General features: G+C 38.8%; 1 pseudogene across 1 annotated transcript; it reads right to left on the bottom strand.

Annotated features, from left to right (window-relative positions):
- Window positions 1-18,223: 18,223 nt before the first annotated feature.
- On the bottom strand, window positions 18,224-19,191 carry LOC104661349 (annotated as a pseudogene). Its single transcript, XR_747839.2, has one exon. The product of XR_747839.2 is annotated as a succinate dehydrogenase [ubiquinone] iron-sulfur subunit, mitochondrial pseudogene (transcript).
- Between the last annotated feature and the right edge of the window lie 4,827 nt (window positions 19,192-24,018).

The raw sequence follows: 24,018 nt of genomic DNA, 5'->3' as shown, positions 1-24,018 counted from the left end.
GACAGAGCAAGGCTCCCTCTCAAAAAAAAAAAAAAAAAAAAAAAATTCAGTTTTGGATGTGTTAAGTTGAGATGCCCACTGGATATCAAAGAGGAGACGTCATAGACATATATGTAAGTTTGGAGTAAAATGGAGAAGTCTGGACTGTTGATACAAATTTGCAAGTCTTCAGCAGACAGTTTTTAAAGCCTCAAGATAGGATGAGATTACTTAGGGAATGAGTACACATGGAGAAGAGAAGTTGTGGAGATAAGGAGGAATCCAGAAAAACAGGCAGATACAGAGTTACCAAATGAAATAAAGGACACCCAGTTATATTTTAAATAAATAATTTTTAGTACATAATTATCTCATGCAATATTTGGCATAAACTTATACACAAAGTTATTTGTTATGTATCTGAAATTCAGGCTTAACTGCATTTTTGTTTGTTAAATCTAACATTCCTAGCCTGAGAACCACTGGCCATGGAGGCAGGAGGAGAATCAGGAAAATGTGATGTCTTGGAAGTATAATATAGTTTTAAAAGTACTTCAAGAAGAAATGTGTTATTGAAATGTCACAAACTCCTGATAAGTCAAGTACATAGAGAATTGATTTAATAACATGGAAGTCATTGATGACCTTCATATGAGATGTTTCTGTGAAATGGTGGGTACAAAAGTTTGATTGAAGTAGGTTCAAGAGAGAATAGAGGTAAGGAATAGAAAAATGCCAAGGGCAGGATGTGTAGTTTACATGAAACCTACTCACTATTCACTTTTCTGTTACTGTTGAATCTTGGTCGCAGATCTACAGCTGAAGCACAGAATACTGTTCGTAGCCCCCACAAGCATTCCATGTTTCCCTGTTTACAACAGGTTTTCTCCCATATGCACCTGCTTGTTTGCAGCGCACATTCTCCTCTTGTCACTGCCTGGTTCTAATCTATGGAGCCTCTGTCCCTGCTTACAGTACTCTCTGCAGTGACCCCACTCCCCAGATTAGAAGATGCCAGTGTCAGCCTCCCTCAAAATTATATGTTACCATCAGTATAATGTGTTTAACAATGCCAGTAAGACAAATGAGGTGTGTCAATAAGAATTATAGCTGATTGGCCGGGCGCGGTGGCTCAAGCCTGTAATCCCAGCACTTTGGGAGGCCGAGACGGGCGGATCACGAGGTCAGGAGATCGAGACCATCCTGGCGAACACGGTGAAACCCCGTCTCTACTAAAAAATACAAAAACTAGCCGGGCGAGGTGGCAGGCGCCTGTAGTCCCAGCTACTCGGGAGGCTGAGGCAGGAGAATGGCCGTGAACCCGGGAGGCGGAGCTTGCAGTGAGCTGAGATCCGGCCACAGTACTCCAGCCCGGGCAACACAGCGAGACTCCGCCTCAAAAAAAAAAAAAAAGAATTATAGCTGATATCTGAATATTCATTGCAAATACAAGTAAGCATGCTACATGTAACTTGAAGTGAAAACAGCATTTATTATATACTTTTTGTATGTTGATATTTCGTAACACTTTAAAGTGTTATTGCTAGAGTAAAATTACAAGGTAATTAATGATGACTGTAAAAGCTGTTAATTTTAAATATCAAAAAGTTGATTAATTTTAAATATCAAAAAAGACTTTAAGTAGGCCAGGCATGGTGACTCATGCCTGGAATCCTAGTACTTTGGGAGGCTGAGGTAGGAGATTGCTGGGTTTGAGACCAGCCTGGGCAACATAGGGAGACCTTGTCTCTATGAAATAAAAATTTTTTAAAAATTAGCTGGGTGTGGTGGCACATGCCTGTGGTCCCAGCTACTTGGGAGGCTGAGGAGGAAGGATTACTTGAGCCCAGGAGGACTCGAGCTGTGATCGCACCACTGTATTCCAGCCTGGGTGACCCAGCGAGTCTCTCTCTCTCTCTCTCTCTCTCTCTCTCTCTCTCTCTCTCTCTCTCTCTCTCTCTCTCTTCTCTCTCTCTCTCTCTCTCTCTCTCAAAAAAAGAGATTTTAAGTAAATAGGGGGAATAGATTGAGCTAATACAAACCTTAAGAAAGTATGTGAGACAGGGGAGGGCATGGTGGCTCACACCTGTAATCCCAGCACCTTGGGAGGCCGAGGTGGGCGGATTACAAGGTCAGGAGATCGAGACCATCCTGGCTAACATGGTGAAACCCCATCTCTACTGAAAATACAAAAAAATTAGCCGGGCGTGGTGATGGGCACCTGTAGTCCCAGCTACTCGAGAGGCTGAGGCAGGAGAATGGTGTGAACCCCGGAGGCAGAGCTTGCAGTGAGCCAAGATAGCGCCACTGCACTCCAGCCTGGGCAACAGAGAGAGACTGTGTCTCAAAAAAAAAAAAAAAGAAAGAAAGAAAGAAAAATAGTATGTGAGATATATAACTTAGGAATAAATTTTTATTTCTTTTGATTCAATAAGTATTTATTTAAATTGTAAATAATAATACAGGCAAAACAAATCAAATTACAACTGAAAATTGCTACAAATAAGAAAACTTTGTAAGGCCACTAATAAAAAATAAATATTCTGAAATCAATAGTTTCACAGCCAGTTAGAAGACACAATAGAAGACTATATAAAATAGGGCAAAAAAGAGCAAATAGTAGGTATCAATTAACAAAAATGTGCAGATGTATATAAGGAAAACTAAAACTTTGCCAAAAGACAAAAAAGTAGACCAGAATAGAAAAGTATAAAGTGTTCTTGAACAGGAAGACTTGGCATTACATTACAAAGATGTTAGATCTCCCTAAATTAATTATTTTTAATATAATCTCGATAAAAATACCAAGTTTTTTAATCAAATGAAACAACAAGAATAGATATAAACTAAATGTAATGCCGGGCACTAGCTTAATGCTGTACTGGAGGCAAGAGAAATGCTAAAAAGGGTATTACTGGGTCAAATGGCAAAATAAAAACATGAATGGCAAAAGAGATACAAGTATTGTATCAATGTAAATTTATGAAGTTGATCACTGTACTGTGGTTATGTAAAATAATATCCCTATTTTTAGGAAATGCACACTTGGGGAACTTAGGGGCAAAGGCCATGATGTATGAAATTTATCCCTAAATGGGTCAGCAAAAAAGTTATGTACGAAAGAGAAGGAGAAGAAGAGAAGATGAAACTATGAAACAAATATTAACAAGTGTGACCCTGGGTGAAGGATATGTGACTATTTTTATACTACTTTTATGTTTGCAACTATTTGTGAATTTGAATTTATTTCTAAATAAAGAGTAAAAAAGAAAAGAATGGGTAGAAAGAGTCTGAAAAGAAGAGCAATTGAAAGAGACTAGTCTGACCATAAATATACCATTGATATGGTATGGTTTTGGCACATGAATAGACACACAAAGAAACAGAAAGAAAAGTAAAGAAAAAGATGACTAGTGTAGGGAAATTCAGTTTATGATAAAGGATGCATCTCGATGTTAATAAATTGTGTTGTGACAACTGGATATCTATCTGGAAAAGATAAAATTGGATCCATAGCCCACACTATTCATCAGGATAAACTCCAAATGTAGCAAAGATTTATATAGAAAAAAATAAACCTCAAATGTAGTAGAAGAAAATATGGACAAATTTCTTTGTAACATTGGAGTGAGGAAGGCCTTTCTATGAATCAAAGTCTAGAAACCAAATAAAAAAAGATCAATATATTTTACTACACAAAAATATTCTGATGACAAAAAGTAGTTACAAGGCAGAGAAAAATAGGAAAATTTTGCAATTCATAAGACTGACAAAGGGTGGTTTTTTTCTGTTTTTTTGTTTTTGTTTTTGTTTCTTGAGACTGAGTCTCGCTCTATCTCCCAGGCTGGAGTGCAGTGGTGCAATCCTGGCTCGCTGCAACCTCTGCCTCCCAGGTTCAAGCGATTCTCTTGCCTCAGCCTCCTGAGTAGCTGGGATTACAGATGCACACCACTATGCCCAACTAATTTTTGTATTTTTAGTAGAGACAGGGTCTCGAACTCCTGACCTCAAGCGATCCATCCGCCTTGGCCTCCCAAAGTGCCGCCGCGCCCAGCCACCCCCTCACTTTTTTTTTTTTTAATATATATAAGGATTTCACTGAAATCAAGACAAAAAGACAACCCAATATAAAAATAGGCAAAGGATATAAACAGATAGTTCTCAGAAAAAGAAATATGAATGACTTTAAACTCATAGAAGATGCTCAATTTCACTCAAAATATGAGAAATGCAAATTAAAACAAAATGGACATGCTGTTTATCATCTATGAGCTTGGTTAAAAAATTCCAAATGTTTGATGACACATAATTTTGGCAAGAAACTCTTATGCGTTGCTGATTGGAGCCCAAAAGATAACAATCCTATGTAAGGCAATTTGGAAATATCTCTCAAAATTACATGTTTCTATCTTCTGACCAGTAATCCCACTTCTGGAAATTTACCTCAAATATACTTCACATGCATGAAATAACTTGTGTTCAACTTGTGTTCAAGGTCATGCATGGCAGCATTGCTTGTAACAATGAAAGACTAGAAAAGATCCAAATGGACATAGTTAAATATGCTAAGGTACATCCTACATCATGGAATAATATACAGCTATAAAAGTCAATGAAAATTGCTCTTTATACTGATGTGAAAAGATCTCTAGAATGTACTGAATGAAGAAGGCAAAGTAAAAAATGGAAAGAAGAATATCTTATGCAGAATGAAATCTTGTGCAATAAAGGGGGAATATATACTTAGATTTTCTAACATTTACATATTAAATACTGGAAAGATCCTCAATAGATCATAAAACTAGTTAACTATAGAGGAGGGGGAGGGAAGTTGGAGTGAAAGTGAATATACTCAGAGTGTACCTTTTGCATTACTTTGACTTTTTAAGTCATATAAATGTATTCCCTATTCAAAAAATAAATAGACAGCTTCTTAAAAACGTAAATGTTCTTAAAAAAGAATAGGGAGTGATAATAGAATTATAATCTTTGTAGACTTGCTTGGTATTTTAGCATTCATAACATTCAAAGAAATCTTCAAAAACTGTATTTAATTTTTATTTATTTAGTATTATTTAGCTTTGAGTCTTTCAAGAAAAAGTCCTGTTTGAGAATTGTTTACATCTTGTTGAGGATGACTTCAAAGAAGAATATCAACTTTGCTACCCCAGAGTTTATGAGGAGGAAAACTCTAAAATGACATAGAAAAACCACCATGTTGAAACAACTTTGATTAAGATAGAATATAAACAATGAATTTAAAAAGTTTAGAGGAAATGAGGTATCTCAAACCCATTCTGTTTTTACTAATCATATTTCAAAACAAGACTTCATAAAAATATTTCAAGAAGATAGTTCCTTTTACTCTTGAGTCTATGCAAAAATTTAAACAGAAAGCTTGACAAAAATATTGCTGTAGACTGCCAACTATTTTTAGTAGCAGATGAAGGATTTTTGACATTTGATGAAGATATAAAGTTCCTTCCATAAAACGTGTTACTAAAAGCAGTTTCTAGAATTAAAGTCTGCTGTGTATAAAAAGGTTAATGATATTATTAAATGTGCTACTTTTGTACCCTGTATATCAGACACTTGGACATGAAGAAACAACCAGAAGTCTTTTTAAAATATAAGATAGCACCATGGGTTGCTGGCAGTAAACAGAAAGAGAGTAGACCTTTTCCATATTCTTCTTCAGCCAAAGCAAACTATGTGATATACAAGATACTGTGGAATTGCCTTTGCCTTGTCATGTACTTATTCGAGATGTTCACAAAAGATAATGCAACACTTATGACATATCAAGAAGTCCTCTTAAATACCAAAATAAAGCCTTGACCTTTTACTTTGCAGATCACTGTAACAACACAATAACCCTTGTGATTTGCAGAGAAAAGAGTTTACTGGCTGGAACCTGCTGTAGACATAACCAACTCAGTTGTCTTGTGAGGGCAATATATCTTTCACTGAAATCAGTTGTAAAGATCCTCCTATCAGCTTACTCTAGTGACAAGTTTGAAACTGATGAGCGTGCAGTAAAACCTGAGATGCAGATGTTGTGATGGTTAATATTGAGCCTCAACTTGATTGGATCGAAGGACGCAAAGTATTGTTCCTGGGTGTGTCTGTGAGGGTGTTGCCAAAGGAGATTAACATTTGAGTCAGTGGACTGGAAGAGGCCGACCCACCCTCAGTGTGGGTGGGCACCATCTAATCAGCTGCCAGTGCGGCTGGAATAAAGCAGGGATAAGTTGGAAAGAGCAGACTTGCTGAGACTTCCAGTCTTCATCTTTCTCCTGTGCTGGATATTTCCTGCCCTCAAACATCAGACTGCAAGTTCTTCAGCTTTTGGGCTCTTGGACTTACACCAGTGATTTGCTAGGGGCTCTCAGGCCTTCAGACTGAATGCTGCACTGTGGGCTTTCCTACTTCTGAGGTTTTGGGACTCAGACTGGATTCCTCGCTCCTCAGCTTGCAGATAGCCTATTGTTGGGACTTCACCTTGTGGTCCTGTGAGTCAGTACTCCTAATAAACTCCCCTTCATATATACATATGTCCTATTACTTCTGTCCCTTTAGAGAACCCTGATTCAAACAGATGTAAATTCATTTAAATTACATTGTTCCATCATATCCTATTTCAAGATTCAGGATTTAAAGGCAAATATTTTCTCAAGTGATTGTTTGAAGCAGCAAGTACATGGGAAAATATTGTAAATAAAATTATACTTGAGGACAATTATCTTAAATCTGATTTTGAAAATATTCAGAGGCTGAGCCAGGAGGATCATTTGAGGACAAGAGTTTGAGACCAGCCTTGGCAACAAAGCAAGACCCTATCTCTACAAAAATTTAAAAATTTAGCCTGGTGTGGTGGCACACATGTAGTCCCAACTACTCAGGTGGCTGAAGCAGGAGCGTCTCTTGAGCCGAGGAGTTTGAGGTTACAGTGAGCTATGACTGGGCCACTGCTGCATTCCAGCTTGGGTGACAGAGTAAGACTCTGTCTCAAAAAAAGAAAATATTCAGAAAGCATTTTCTTTCAGCAGTGCACGAAGCTTCAGTTTGTAAAACTGCCATAATGAAAATGTACTGTCACCATCAATCTTTAATCAAGAATGAAAGAAGATGTTTTTACCTTGATTAGCTACGATTAAAGAGAAAGAAAGGCTCAATAACATGATAGCAACATCACCATCAGCAGGGTCTGAATGGCAGAGAAAGCCAAAAAAATATTTTGCTCTGGTACCCGCCTCCGACAAAAATGAGCATCTATTTAGAATTACAAATATTCAGTATAGTGACCACAGGAGCAAACTCACAGTACTGATGAATTACTATAATAGTAAATTGTTAAAATCTGACAATTAACACTGTGATAATACAATTAAAAAAATTGTATATTTGTATTCAAGTGGTCATGGCAGCATTATTCACAATAGCCCAAAATTGGAAACAGTGTGAGAGTCCATCAGATGGGAAATGGATAAATGAAACATGCTGTACCCATATAACACTCGACAATAAAAAGGAACAAAGTCCTGATACATGCCACAACGTAAGTGAACCTCATGAAAGAAGCCAGACAGTGCATAACTATGTATTGTATAATTCCGCTTATATGAAATTTCTAGAAAGGGAAAAACTATAGAATCAGTAAGCAAATCAATGGTTTTCTCAGACTAGGGGTGGAAGAGCAATGAGCTGCAAATAAGCATGAGATAACTTTTTAGAGTGCTAGAAGTGTTCTAAAACTAGATTACAACTGTAAGAATTATACAGTACAGCTCTAAATTTAGGTTTTTGATCCATTCTGAATTAATTTTTTGTTTTGCCTAAACAACAGACATTTATTTTCTCACAGTTCTGGAGACTAGAAGTCCAAGATCAAGGTGCTGTCAGGGTTGGTGTCTTGTGAGGGCTCTCCTGCTGGCAGGAGATGGCCACCTTCTCATTGTGTTCTCACATGGCCTTTCCTCTGCATGCATGCACAGACAGAGAACACTCTCTGCTGTCTCTTCCTCATTGCAAACAAGAGGGTCATTTGAAGAGTAAGTGTCTCTCTCTCTCTCTCACTGGGGGGCCACCTCTTCCTTCTAGGCTGTTACAGCCACAATCTCACCAACCTATCTGACAGGGGAGTCAGGCTGATCTCAAACTCCTGGGCTCAAGCAATCCTCCCGGCTCAGCCTCCCAAAGTGCTGGGATACAAACGTGAGTCACTGTGCTCTGCCAGATAGCTATTTAAAAAAGAAAAGAAAAGAACAAGTGTTTTGAGGATGTGGAACAATTGGATCTCTTGTATACTGTTAGTGGGAAAGTAAAATGATAGACATTTTACATCTTCCTTTCAATGTAGGTGATTTTTATTTTATTTTCTTGCCTAAGTACTTTGGCTGGGACTTCCAGTACTATGTTGAATAGAAGTGGTGAAAGTGGGCATCCTTACCTTGTTTCTGATCTTAGAGGAAAGGCTTTCAGTCTTTCTCCATTGATTATGATATTTGCTGTGGATTTTTCATGTATGGGTTTTATTACATTGAGGTAATAATATTCCTTCTATTTCTAGTTTGTTATATATTTTTATCATAAAAGGGTGTTTAATTTTGTCAAATGTTTTTTCTGTATCAACTGAGAGGATTAAGTGGTTTTTCCTCCCCCTGAATCCTGTTAATGTGGTATATTATAATGATTGATTTTCTTTTCTTTTTTTTTTTGAGGCGGAGTCTCGCTCTGTCGCCCGGACTGGAGTGCAGTGGCCAGATCTCAGCTCACTGCAAGCTTCGCCTCCCGGGTTTACGCCATTCTCCTGCCTCAGCCTCTCGAGTAGCTGGGACTACAGGCGCCCGCCACCTCGCCCAGCTAGTTTTTGTATTTTTAGTAGAGACGGGGTTTCACCGTGTTAGCCAGGATGGTCTCGATCTCCTGACCTCGTGATCCGCCCGTCTCCGCCTCCCAAAGTGCTGGGATTACAGGCTTGAGCCACCGCACCCGGCCAATGATTGATTTTCAAATGTTGAACCATCCTTTCATTCCAGGAATACATCTCACCAGGCCATGTTGAGTAATTCTTTTAATGTGCTGTTGAGTTCAGTTTGCTGCTATTTTGTTGAGGGTTTTTGCATCAGTGTTCATAAGGGATTCTAGTTTGTAGTTTTCTTCTCTTGTTGTGTCTTTTTTGGTTTTGGTATCAGGGTAATGCTGACCTCATAGAATGAGTCAGGGAGATTTTTCTCTTCAGTTTTTTAGAAAAGTTTGAGAAGGATCCATATTAGTTCTTTAATGTTTGGTGAAATTCACCAGTGATGCCATCAGATCCAGGGCTTTTCTTTTGTTCTTTTTCTTCTTTTTCTTTCTTTCTTTCTTTCTTTCTTTTTTTTTTTTTTTTTTGAGACAGTGTTGCTCTGTTGCCCAGGCTGGAGTGCAGTGGCGAGATCTCAGCTCACTGCAATCTCCATCTCTTGAGTTCAAGGGATTCTTGAGCCACAGCCACTTAAGTAGTTGGAATTACAGGTGCATGCCACCACATCTGGCTAATTTTGTATTTTTAGTAGAGGCAGGGTTTTGTCACATTGGCCAGGCTGGTCTTGAACTCCTGGCCTTAAGTGACCTGCCTGCCTCAGCCTCCCAAAATGCCGGGATTACAGGCATCAGTCGGTCTAGATGTAGGGCTTTTCTGATGACCCCAAATCTGGAGATTTTTGACTAATGATTCAATTTCCTTATTCTTTATAGGTCTACTCAGATTCTCTGTTTCTTCATAATTTAACCTTAATAGATTTTGTGTTTCTAGAAATTTGTTCATTTCATGCGGGTTTTTAAATTTGTTGACATACAATTGTTCATAACACTCTCTTATAATCTTTTTATATCTGTAGAATCAGTAATAATGTCCCCACTTTCACTTCTGATTTTATTAATTCACATCTTCTTCTTTTTTTTTTTTTTCTTTTTTTGAGACAGGGTCTCGCTCTGTCTCTCAGGCTGGAGTGCAGTGGCCTGATCATTTGAGCCTCCCAGGCTCAAGCGATCCTCCCACACCATCACACCCAGTTAATTTAAAAAATATTTTTATAGAGATGGGGTCTCACTATGTTGCCCAGGCTGGTCTCAAACTCCTGGGCTCAAGTTATCTGCCAGCCTCAGCCTCTCAAAGTGCTGGGATTACAGGTGTGTGCTACTGCAACTGGCCTCATTTTAAAAAAGTCTATCTAGATAAATGTTTGTTATATTCAAAGAACCAGTTTCTGGTTTTATTAATTTTCTTTATTGTTTTTCTGTTCTCGATTTTGTTGGTCTCTGTGCTCATCTTTTAAATTTCCTTTCTTATGCTAGCTTTGGGTTTAGTTTGTTCTTCTTTTTCTAGTTCTATAAGTTATAAAATTAGGTTTGACATCTTTCTTTTTTAATGTAAACATGTATAGCTATAAATTTCCACTACAGCACTGCCTTAAGGCACAAAACCATAAATTTTGGTATGTTATGTTTTCATTGTCATTTGAATTTCTACTTTGATTTATTGGTTGTTTATTTTCATAAGTTTGTGAATTTTCTAGTTTTATGTCTGCGTTTTTTTGCTTTTCTCTTTTTCATATTGTTTTGATTGGTAAACATGATTATTTAGTGTCATGTATAAATTATGAGTGCTATATAAATTAGTACCATTTCTACTTGCTATCTACAATGACCAGAATAATCTCTTAACTTCATAATTCCTATTTTTTCTATCTTTTTACTTTACAACTAATTTCAGCCCCTTTTGATTTTTAAAAATACATTTTCATCAAAAAACATATTTAACTGAAAAAGAAGTTAAATGAAATACTCTTATACATTGAATTATCAAGAATACCAGAATACCAATGAAAAATGATACTTCAGTTTATATAATATATTTTCATAAAGTCAAATCATTATTTCATTTGATTCTTACAATGTTTCTGAAATAAATTATCACCATTTTATAGTTGAGACAACTTAGACAGTGGCAGAGCTGGAATGAGAATTAAGAACTGATTGATTTACTTACGTTGCCCTACATACTATATAATCAGAACAATATTCTACATAGAATTGTAAAAAGATTAAAATATCCAATAAGAATGATAGTGTAAGGCCAGGCATAGTGACTCATACCTGTAATCCCAGGACTTTAGGGTGCTGAGGTGGGAGGATTACCTGATCTTAGGAGTTTGAGACCGGCCTGGGTAACATAGTAAGACCCATCTCTACAAAAAATAAAGATTAGCTAGGCATGGAGGCACGTGCCTTAATCTCAGCTACTTGGGAGGCTGAGGCAGGAGAATTGGTTTCGCCCAGAAATTTGAGGCTGCAGTGAGCTATGATTGCACTGTAACCACCCAATGGATTCACCCTGCCTGCTGCCTAGACAAAGTTGATTTACTAAGACAGATGAATTGCAATAGAAATAGACTAATTCAAGCAGAGCCAGTTGTGTGGGAGACCGGAGTTTTATTATTACTCAAATCAGTCTCCCCATTGAGAGTGGGGTTTTGAAGTCTCCAACATTTATTTTAGAAATGTCTATTTCTTTCTTCAATTCTGTCAGTTTTTGCTTCACAAGTTTTGATTGTTATTAGGTGCATAAATGTTTATAATTATTATACCTTCTTGCTACATTGAACCTCCTATTAATGTATAATGTTCTTCTTTGTCTCGTTTAATCTTTTTTGACTTAAAGTCTATTTTGTTCATTGTTAGAATAGCAACCCCTGCTCTCTTTTGGTTACTATTTGCATGGAGAATCTTTTTCCATTCTTTCATGTTCAATCTTTTGTGTCTTTGAATCTAAAGTGAACTTCCTGTAGACAGCATATAGTTCAATCATGTTTTTCTATCCATTCTGCTAATCTCTTTTGATTAGAGAGTTTAACTCATTTACATTTAAAATAATGATGGATGAGGAGATACTTCTGTCATTTTGCTGGTTGTTTTCTAAATGCCTTGTAGATTTTTGTCCCTTATTTCCTACATTTAATTGATATTTTGTAGTGAAAATCTTCTTTTGCATTTAACTGATATTTTGTAGTGAAAAATTTCAATTCCTTCTTCATTTCCTTTTGTATACTTTTTTTTTTTTTTTTTTTTTTTTTTTTTTTTCCTGAGACGGAGTCTCGCTCTGCCGCCCAGGCTGGAGTGCAGTGGCTGGATCTCAGCTCACTGCAAGCTCCGCCTCCCAGGTTCACGGCCATTCTCCTGCCTCAGCCTCCAGAGTAGTTGGGACTACAGGCGCCCGCCACCTCGCCCGGCTAGTTTTTTGTATTTTTTAGTAGAGACGGGGTTTCACCGTGTTAGCCAGGATGGTCTCCATCTCCTGACCTCATGATCCACCGGTCTCGGCCTCCCAAAGTGCTGGGATTACAGGCTTGAGCCACCACGCCCAACTCTTTTGTATACATTCTACAGCTGTTTTCTCTGTGATTAACATGGAGATTTAATGTACTATTCTAAAGGTATAATATTCTAACTTGAAATTATACCAGTTTAATGTCCATAATGTACAAAAATTCTGTTCCTTTACAGCTCTGTCTTCACAGTTTCAGCTGTCAGTGTCACAAAATTATATCCATATGCATTTTGTGCTTGAAAACCTAAATTAATAATTTTTTAAATGCATCAATCTCTTAAATTATGTAAAAGTCAAAATGAACAGTTACAAACCAAAGTTATGGTAATGCTGGCTTATATTTTATATTTTTAAAAAGTTATTTTATTTTATTTTTATAGAGACAAGGTCTTACTCTGTTGCCCAGGCTGGAGTGCAGTGGCACAATCGTAGCTCACTGTAACCTCAAACTTCTGGGCTGAGTGATCCTCCCACCTCAGCCTCCTGAGTAGTTGGGACTATTTGTGCATGCCGTCATGCCTGGATAATTTTTAAATTTTTTAATAGAGACTACGTTGCCCAAGCTGGTCTCCAACTCCTGACCTCAAGTGATCTTCCTACCTTGGCCTCCCAAAGTGTCGAGATTACAGGTGTCAGCTACCATACCCAGCAATACTGGCTTTTAGACTAATATTTTTTAAAAAATGTATTCATCCCTTTTTGTCATGTAGCATTTCTTAAGTCGTGTAGAAACAAAAAATGATGCCACAAACTGTTGTTAAAATACACTAGCTTTGGCCGGGTGCGGTGGCTCAAGCCTGTAATCCCAGCACTTTGGGAGGCCGAGACAGGCGAATCACAAGGTCAGGAGATCGAGACCATCCTGGCTAACACGGTGAAACCCCGTCTCTACTAAAGAATACAAAAAACTAGCCGGGCGAGGTGGCGGGCGCCTGTAGTCCCAGCTACTTGGGAGGCTGAGGCAGGAGAATGGCGTAAACCCGGGAGGCGGAGCTTGCAGTGAGCTGAGATCTGGCCATTGCACTCCAGCCCGGGCGACAGAGCGAGACTCCGTCTCAAAAAAAAAAAAAAAAAAAAAAAAAAAACACTAGCTTTTATAATGTCTCATGTATTTACTTTTATTGAGATCTTTATTCCCTCATATGGTTTTGAGTTACTGTCTAGGATCCTTTCATTTCACCTTGCATGACTACCTTGAGCATTTCTTACAAGGCAGCTCTAGTGGTAATGAACTCCCTCAGCTTTTGTTTATTTGGGATTGTGTTAATTTCTTTCTCTCTTTTGGAAGACATATATAGTCATCCCTTGGTATCTGTGAAAGATTGGTTCCAGGATACCCTGTAGATACCAAAATGCATAAATTTTCAAGTTTCTTATGTAAATGGCATAATGTTTGCATTTAACCTGTGTACAACTTGCATATACTTTATTCACATACTTGATTGCTTCTAATACCTAATACAATATAAATGCAATGTAAATAATTGTTATACTATATTCAGAATTGTTTTTAAATTTGTATTATTTTTATAGTTTTAAAAAAATATTTTTAGCCTGGGCATGGTTGCTCACATCTGTAATTCCGACACTTTGGGAGGCCAAAATGGGAGGATCACTTGTTGCTAGGAGTTCAAAACCAGCCAGGGCAACATAGTGAGACCCCATCTTCACAAAAAAACTTAAAAATTAGCTGGGTGTGGTGGTGCATGTCTGTAGTCCTAGCTACTTGGGAGGCTGAGGCAAGACGATTTCTTGAGCCTGGCAATTCAAGACTGCAGTGAGGTATGATCATGCCACTGTACTCCGGTCTAGGCAATAGAGCAAGGACCCATTTCTAAATATAAACATATATTTTTTGATACACGGTTGGTTAAATCTGTGGATGTAGAATCTAGAAGCTAGATTTTTGTTAGTTGGTTCACTACATCATCATTTATTTATAGCATCAAAAAGTTATGTGTTCAATATTAATTAAATGGTTAAATAAAATATAGCACATTGAAGATAGTCTATGATGCAACCGTTAGAATTATGTTTTAATTCTAATCTCAGAAGGCTGAGCTTTTGCAGTTTTTTTTTTAAAACGGTTTACTACTTTTTTTGGTCTGGCTTCCAAAAAAGAAAAAAAGTAAAATGAAGGGAGGAAATAAAGGGCATTAGCCCTTTAAATCTCCTGGAAGTCACTTCAGCCAGAGAAGGAGGGAGTTGCAACAAGGGAGGGAGGTACTACAACAATAGCTGCTGCCTCATTGTCTTTTTTTTTTTTTTTTTTTTTTTTTTTTCTGAGATGGAGTCTCCCTTTCTCCCCCAGGCTGAAGTACAGTGGCATGATCACTGCTCACTGCAGCCTTGACCTCCCAGGCTCAAGTGATCCTCCCACCTCAGCCTCCCGAGTAGCTGGAGCTACAGGTGCATACCACTATGCCTAGCTAGTTTAAAAAATTTTTTGTAGTGACTGGGTTTCACTACGTTGACTGGGTTGGTCTCCAACTCCTGGGCTCAAATGTTCCTCCCATCTCAGCCTTCCCAAGTGCCTTTGTCTTCACCTCTGTGATTAGAAGCAGCAGTAGGCCATCAGAGCACAGATCCCTGATAGCTGAAGGACAAGGTCCTTTTTGCCCACCCTTGGCTCCCACAGGCTGTTTGTATCTACTACAGGAACACATGCACAGCTGTCTGTCATGGGGTAGGAGTGGGAATTAATCACTGCTACTGTGCTAAGAGCTAAAATGGACTGAAATTAACTACCTATTAAGGTCCAGACCTTTTCCTAGAAGTTGCAATCTTTCAGCAGACTCCAGAGTTATAAAATAGTTACATCAGACAGATGCTGCCAGTGTTAATTGTTGCCTAGGTGGAGAGACAGATTCTTGGTTCTTCCCTGAATCCTGAGTTAATTTTTGCATATGGTGTGAGGTAAAGGTCCAACTTCATTTCTTTTGCATGTGGATATCCTGTTTTCCCAAAACACCGTTGAAGAGACTGTCCTTTTCCCATTGAATAGTCTTGACAGCCTTGTCAGAAACCAAATAGATATGAAGATTTATTTTGACTTTACTGCATTGATTTATATCTCTGTCCTTATGCCAATACCACAATGTTTTGATGACTGTGGTTTTGTAGTAAGACTTTGAAATTGGGAAGTGTGAGTCCTTCAACTTTGTTCTTTTACAAAATTGTTTTGACTCTTTGGGGTCTCTTGAAATTCCATATGAATTTTGGGAAAGGTTTTTCCAGGTTCTGAGAAAACAAAACAGTAAAAGAAAAAGATGCCATTGGAATTTTGGTAGGAATTGCATTAAATCTGTATATCACTTTGGGCAGTACTGTTATCTTAACATTATTGAGTTTTCCAATGTATGAAGTGGGATCTTTTTCCATTTATTTAGGTCTTCTTTAATTTTCTTCAGCAATGTTTTGTTTTTTTTCTCAGTAAATAAGATTTGTCCCTTTTTACTTAAATTTATTTCTAAGTATCTTCTTTTTGAAATTTAAAATGGAATTGTTTTCTAAATTTCCTTTTTGAATTGTTCATTGCTAGTGTATAGAAATACAACTAATTTTTGTGTGCTGATTTTGTATCCTGCAACTTTGCTGAATTCACTTGTTAGCTCTATTGTATATGTGTATGCGTGTGTGAACACATGTGTGTATTTTTTAGGTTCTTCAGTGTATTAGATCATGTCATCTGTTTATAAAGATAATTTTACTTCTTCTTTTCCAATATGTCTTTTATTTCATTTTCTTGCCTACTTGTTCTAGCTAGGACTTCCAGTCCTATGTTTAATGGAAGTGGCAAAAGTGGGCATCCTTGTCTTGTTCTTGTTCTCAGTGTAAAGATTTTCAGTCTTTCACCATTGAGTGTGATGTTTTCTGTGGGTTTTTTGTGGATGGCCTTTATCATGTTGAAGAAGTTCCCCTCTATTACTATTTTATTGAGTGTATTTATCATGAAAAAGTGTTGAATTTTGTCAAATGCTTTTTCTGCATCAATTGAGATTATCATGTGGGATTTTCTCTTTTATTATTTATTTATTTATTTATTTCTGGAGACAGAGTCTCACTCTCTCACTCTGTCATCCAGGCTGGAGTGCAGTGGCGCGATCTCAGCTCACTGCAACCTCTGCCTCCTGGGTTCAAGTGATTCTCCTGCCTCAGCATCCTGAATAGTTGGGACTACAGATATGCACCACCATGCCCGGTTAATTTTTGTATTTTTTGGTAGAGACGGGGTTTCACTGTGTTGGCCAGGCTGGTCTTTCATTCTTTTAATGTGGTGTATTTCACTGATTAATTTTCATATATTAAGCCAACCTTCCATTCCTGGGATAAATCCTACTTGGTCATGGGTATAATTCTTTTAATGTGCTGCTGGATTCGGTTTGCTAGTATTTTGTTGATGATATTTGCATATATGTTCACAAGTGATATTGTTCTGTAGTTCTTTTTTCTCATAGTGTGTTTGTGTGTCTTTGGGATATTGGGTAATAGTAAAAGACATGAACAATACAGTTAAAACTTTGACTTAAAAGATACATGCTATGCATGTGTGTGTGTGTGTGTGTGTGTGGCTATTTTTTCAAATACTTGAGAATATCTACAAACATATACATAAAGGTTTCCATAAATACCCCAAATTCTCTTAATATAATGTCACAAAATGAAAAACAGCAAAAAAATAATTGTCCAAAAAATCAATTGGTGTTCTAAAACCATCTTTTCAAGTAACTCAAGTAAAAGAAATAAAAGTCTATTCAGAAAATAGTAACAGGCTGGGCATGGTGACTCAGGGCTGTAATCCCAGCACTTTGGGAGGCTGAGGCTGGCAGATCACTTGAGGTCAGGGGTTTGACACCAGCCTGGGCAACACGGTGAAACCCCATCTCTAAACCCCATATTTAAAAATACAAAAATTAACCAGGCATGGTGGCACGTGCCTGTAGTCCCAGCGATTTGGGAGGCTGAGGCAGGAGAATTGCTTGAACCCAGGAGGCAGAGGTTGCAGCAAGCCAAGATTGCGCCACTGCACTCCAGCATGGGCGACAGAGCAAGACTCCAACTCAAAACAAAAACAAAAACAAAAACAACTAACGTGAGAAAACAATTTTGTATAACAACAAAATTGTTCTCAGAGGAAAATTTATATTACTAAATATTTGTATTAGAAAGCAAAAAATACCAAAAACAAATGAATAAAGTATTCACCTTGTAGAAGTTCAGATTCTTTGTTTGCAAAAGCAGAAATCAGCTCAGACAAAATAAAACATAAATTTTTGGTTCAGTTCCTAGAGCTGAAAGAGAAAGCTGAAAAGTGAGGCCCCGAAAGGGCAGGAACCAGGATGACTCTGGAGAACCAGGTAACAGAAAGCAATGAAACAGCTACATGATGAATCAGCTACCAGATGAATCAGCTACAGCTGTTTTCAGTCTTACTTTTCTTAAGATTCAGTTGCTATGGAGAGAGCATCCAACTATCCTAAGTTAGGTTTCACATCTGTTTTTAATATAAAAATATTCAGTGCATCTTAATTGATTGTCTTGCCAATCATTATCCAATAAAGAATGTTACTTCCCCAAGAAAAATTAAGGTAATATTATGAAGAAGGGGTAATGGATGTGAGGTGGCAAAAACAACAAATTGTTCCTTAGAAGCTAGATTTTTATTACTTTGTTCACTACATCATCATTTATTTATAGCACCCATGTGTTCAATATTAATTGAATGGTTAAATAAAATATAGCACATTTAAGATAGTTTATGATGCAACCATTAGTTTTGTTTTAAATCAATATTTAAAGATGGAAAAATCATTATGGAAAAATAGATCAAATCTGTATATCATCTGTGAATTAAATTTCATTTAGAAGGTTTTTTTATTTCTTAAAATTTTTATTATACATGCTGTATTCATGGAAAACCAAGATCTTTAAAGGAACTCAAATTAGATATAAATTATGTCCAGCTCTGAGCTGGTTTTAAGTCATGTTTAGCATGGAAACAGTTAAACTGAAGCTTTCTTCTCCTTATAGGTTGCCATCATTTTCTTGATTTCCACAATAGCTTTCCCTGGATTCAGACCCTTAGGACAGGTCCTCGTGCAGTTCATGATGGTATGGCAGCGGTGTAGAGAGAATGGGTCCTGCGGCTTGGCCAGGTGCTCCTCAGTGAAATCATCTCTGGAGTCAATCATCCAGCGATAGGCCTACATAAGAACTGCAGGCCCCAGATAATTGTCTCCGTTCCACCAATAGCTGGGGCAGCTGGTGCTACAGCAAGCACAGAGAATGCACTCGTAGAGCCCGTCCAGTTTCTCACGCTCCTCTGTGGACTGCAGACACTGCTGCTTGCCTTCCTGAGATTCATCCTTCTTCTTCAAATAAGGCTCAATGGATTTGTACTGTGCGTAGAAGTTGCTCAAATCGGGAACAAGATCCTTTATCACATACATATGCGGAAGAGGGTAGATTTTTGAGACCTTATTGAGGTTGGTGTCAATCCTTCGGGTGCAAGCTAGAGTGTTGCCTCCATTGATGTTCATTGCACAAGAGCCACAGATGCCTTCTCTGCATGATCTTCGGAAGGTCAAAGTAGAGTCAATTTCATTCTTAATCTGGATTAAAGCATCCAGTACCATGGGGCCACATTTATTAAGGTCAACTTCATAAGTCTGCATATGAGGTTTGTCTCCAGCCTTGTCTGGGTCCCATCGATAGATGGCAAACGTCTTGATACGGGCAGCTGCGGCTGCGGCTGTCTGGGCTCCTCGGGAGGCCTGCAGGCAGGCTCCGCCAAGGGTTGTGGCCGGTAACCAGTGCCTCAAGGAGAGTGACACCACCGCCGCCATCTTGGCTCCTCATTTAAAAGTTTTATTGCTGCATAAAACCAACACCAACACCTGAAGAAAATGCATCAAAATGTGGGCCAGCGCGGTGGCTCACGCCTGTAATCCCAGCACTTTGGGAGGCTGAGGCGGGCGGATCACAAGGCCAGGAAATCGAGACCATCCTGGCTAACCCAGTGAAACCCCGTCTCTACTAAAAAGACAAAAAAATAGCCAGGCGTGGTGGCGGGCGGCTGTAGTCCCAGCTACTTGGGAGGCTGAGGCAGGAGAATGGCGGGAACTTGGGAGGCGGAGCTTGCAGTGAGCCGAGATCGCGCCACTGCACTCCAGCCTGGGTCACAGAGCAAACCAACACTCCACTTCAAAAAAAAAAAAAAAAAAAAAAAGAAAAGAAAAGAAAATGCATCAAAATGTGAATAGTAGAATCGTAGCTTTTTTTTTTCTGTTTCTCCATATGTGCATGCATGAAGAACGTATATATATTTATATATATATACCCCCCCCACACACATACGTTGTAATGGGTTGAATTATGACCCCTAAAAATATCTCTCCATGTCCTAATACCCACGCTCCTGAGTAGTGTCTTTGTAGATATAATTGAGTTAATGATCTTGAGATGAGCTCATCCTAGATTATCTGGATGGGTCCTAAATTTAACGAGCCTTGTATAGGAGACAGAAGAGAAGACCCAGACACAGAGAAAGCCATGGCCATGTGAGGACGGATACCGAGACTGGAGATATGTAGCTACAAGGCAAGGAACTCCTGGAGTTACCAAAAGCTGGAAGAAGCCAGAAAAATTCTCTCTAGGGCCCTTGGAGGGAGGGTAGCCCTGCTGACATCTTGAGTTCAGCCTTTTTTCTCCAGAACTGGCAGAGAATAAATCTGTGTTGTTACCCAGTTTGTGGTAATTTGTCCCAGCATCCCTACAAAACATATATAAACACACACACACACACACACGCACACAAATAAACAGCAGCCTTTCTATCTACGTGTTATACAAGATGTGTTTCCTCCAATTTTCTATATTTTTCCACAATAAAGAAAATAATATATTGTTTTAAAAGTTGGATATAAAGAAGTTTAGCAAATTTAATATCAGACAAAATAAAACTTAAGGAAAAAATTCAGTGGCCTATATTCTCCTAGGGCCCCTCCCTGTGAGAAACCAGCCTCTGTGACTCGGGGACCCCCTCCAGCTGCGTCTCCTGTTCGCTGCTTTGCGACTTCGTTCGGGTTCCCGTTTCTCTTCTTCCCAGCTCTTGGCTTCGCTTCGCTTGGCTGGGGTTGGCTGGAACTTCTGTTTCTCTCCTTCGGCTGCTGCAGCCTGGGTTCCTGCCCTGCCTGACCCTGGCACTCTGCGTCCTGGCTTCTCCCTTGTCTGGGCAGGGGGAATTGCACATTTACAGAGAGGGGCGATCACCTCCTTTTCAGGTGCCCACAGCACGCATAGAGGGATAGTGGATAAATCCGACGGTAACACGCCTGCACCACCTGTGAATTCCGAAAACAAATGCAAGGTAGGGCTTTTTTCCTACGCCAGGTGATTTCCTTTCGTTGGTAGGGTGGGGTGGCGGGAAGGCCAGGCGCTGAAAACTCAGGCCGCCTTATTTTCGGAAACCCAGAAGTAGAAAGTGGACCTTTGTGTCCTCAGTGTTCTCGTTGCCCGGTCTCCCCAGATGCCCCCAAGAAAGCAGGTGCCGTTTAACCGGGCGGATCCTGGAGCGCGCGTAGCTCCGCTGGGAGGTCCCGCCGGGCGGAGACCCCTCCCAATAGCACCCTCAGCCTCCCAAGCCGGATTACGCCCGAGCCGCCAAGACACCACTAGATGGCGCCAAAGCGCAGCCGGGACCTGGTGGGTTGGGGCGAGCAGCCTCCGGACTAGCGAAGTCCGAAAGACAGTGAGTCTGATGCAGCGTGAGTCTCTGGGAAGCGGCTGTGCCCTTTGTCCACTGTACCCTCTCCCGGGGGTTGAAACTGCCCTGAATGGGGTATGAAAATCCCCTCAGCTAGAGATGTGAGATAGTCACGTGCACATTTCTGGAACAAACAGGGAATCAATAAGCCTTGCAGAAGTCAGCCCACGGTAGCCGCGCGAACAATGAAGGTTGTCAAAGGACTGGAGGAGATCGGTCAGCCTCACGTTTCCTCAGATCCTAGAGTTGCTCGCGAGAATATGCAAAGATTTCCCTTTGCCCAAGAGGGGCACTCAGGTTGGTGGGAGGATGGAAGTGGCCTTTAGGTCCGGTGGAGAAATGCATGTGCCAAGAACTAGGAAACGTGGGAAACGGGTCACCAAGCTAATGTCTGCAAAGTTTGTGGAAGGCAACAAAGGCTGGGAGGGGAAGATGACATACATCTCAACGGATACTAAAGTGGAAAGGTGATGACCCCAGAACATTCAGATGACCCTCCCTTAATGCTACAAAAGTACCCCCACGACTTAGATCCAACCTCCTGGGAAAAGGTGGAAAAGGGGAAACACTAATTGGGAAAATCCTGGAAAAAAATTACTGAGTTTACATGGAGATGACTAACATTAGGTGTGTGTGTGTGTGTGATTGGTGGTTTGTTGTAGTTTTTATTTTTTTTAATTAGTTTTTAAAATTTCTGTGGGTACATGCATTAGGAATAATGGATATTCAAAATAGAGGAAAAATGTGTAATAGAAAATTATATTACATTTTCTAACCGAACTTGAACCTGTGGCCTGTGAAAAGCGTATCAGCTACAGATAGTCATAAAAATGGACTGCATATAAGAAACTGTAATAAATTTCCAAAAGCAGAAGTGATATAGACCACATCCTCTAGCCACATTGTAACCAGTGAATATCTCAAAACAAAACAATATGAAAACCCAGCCACCTGAAAATCAAAAAAGAGGGAAAATTATCCAATAGCACGAGAGTCATAGAGAAAGCAAGATGAATACATCTGGTTCTTTAAAGAAAAAATGAATAAGAAAATGCAACATTTTAAGTGTGAGATACATGACAAAGCCGTGTTTTCAGATAAAATTTCACAGCTTTAAGAGTTTTTGTTAGCTGAGAATTAAACTAATATTAATTATTAGTTAATATAATTGTAATATTCTATTATATTATTGTAAATATAAATTTACAATATAATATAAATATATAAATATAATAAAATATTTATAAATATTATAAATACATAATAATTATATATTTAGATAATATAGTATATATTACTAAATTAATATTAGACTTTGAATTTTAGAAAAATAAAAAAGCCTTTAAAAAGACAGTAAAGGCATAACTATGAAAATAATTCAAAAAAGAACAGAGTTAGCTATTTTAAAAAACTAAAAGACAAATTTCACTAGAAGAAAATGCAAAATACCAAGCCCTTATTTACCTTATCCTTCAGGAAGCACTTAGCCATCTGTCTCAGTAGAGGGTCTTACTCCCTCCACTTTGCCCACTGTATCCTTTTAAAAAAGAGTCAGAATGCACTCTTCCTCATAGGATAGAGCTCATGCCCACTAGATTTAAAGGTGACCTTGAAATCCTGCAGGTTCCATACCTGCATATCCTAGATAAGATAGGGAACAGTCCTCCTTTCGGACAAAATTTGCGTAAGGATGAAATGAGTTACTATAACCAACTGGAACATGCTTCCCCTTTTGTGTCAGTGTATGTGTGTGTATATGTATGTGTGCTCACAAGTGGGTGTGTGTTGTATTCTTTTAATCCTGGAATTACACTAAATTGTTGCATCCAGATTGTTTCTAGGCATCCAATCCCCACACAGAAGCACATTTTTTGTGTGTTCCATGACCAGTGATGAACAAGCATTATAAACCAATAATTTTGATTAGTTCAAATTTTGCACCCAATGTAAAAAAAAAAAAAAGGAAAAGGCTCCCAGAAAGGAACTAGCTTGAATTCCTTGTTCACCTATGATATGGTTAGGGTTTGTGTCCCTACCCAAATATCATTTTGAATTGTAATCCCCATAATCCCTGTGTGTCAAGGGAGAGACCAGGTGGAGGTAATTGAATCATGGAAGTGGATTGCCCCATGGTGTTCTCATGATAGTGAGTTCTCAGGAGATCTAATGGTTTTATAAAAGGCTCTTCCCCCTTTGCTCGGCACTTCTCCTTCCTGCCACCTTGTGAAGGTCCTTGTTTCCTCTTCACCTTACACCATGATGGTAAGTTTCCTGAGTTCTCCCCAGCCATGCTGAGCTGTGAGTCAGTTAAACCTCTTTTCTTTATAAATTACTCAGTCTCAGGCAGTTCTTTATAGCAGTATGAAAACAGACTAATACAACCTATATCAATCATTTGTAATTAACCAAGAATCATATGCCAGGAACTCAGTGCCAAACAATCACTGTCTCATTTAACCTCTCATCATGAGAGAGGTACTATTATTATTGCCACTTAATAAACAGTGCTCGTAGGGGTAACAGTGACTTGACCAGCATCAAACGGCTAGTCCAATGCTGAGTCAGGAGTATAAGTGAAGTTTGGAGTATAAATGAAGTTAGAATAGCTCCAAAGATACTGGTTTTATCATTATGCTATAATCTCTCATGCTTTAAAAATGTTTTGTCTATTCTTGTTTAATGCATATACAAAATACAATGTATGCTTGCCTTGGTCCTTTTTTTTTTTTTTTTTGGCCCTACCATAGACCTGAATGAAGCAGGAGCCCTAGCAAAACCCAAGAGCGTGGGGCACCATGTTGTAATCTGTCTACCACAAGGTGGCAGCAGAATCTAAAGGTTTCCCACTGATGTACAGTACAGAGGAGCCTTGCCTTTCATGTATGTGCACAGGTAGGGGAGGTCTCCC

Source organism: Rhinopithecus roxellana, chromosome 17 (assembly GCF_007565055.1).
Source record: "Rhinopithecus roxellana isolate Shanxi Qingling chromosome 17, ASM756505v1, whole genome shotgun sequence".
Lineage (NCBI taxonomy): Eukaryota > Metazoa > Chordata > Mammalia > Primates > Cercopithecidae > Rhinopithecus > Rhinopithecus roxellana.
Note: the sequence above shows the minus strand (reverse complement) of the source record. Positions and strands in the feature narration are given on the sequence as shown.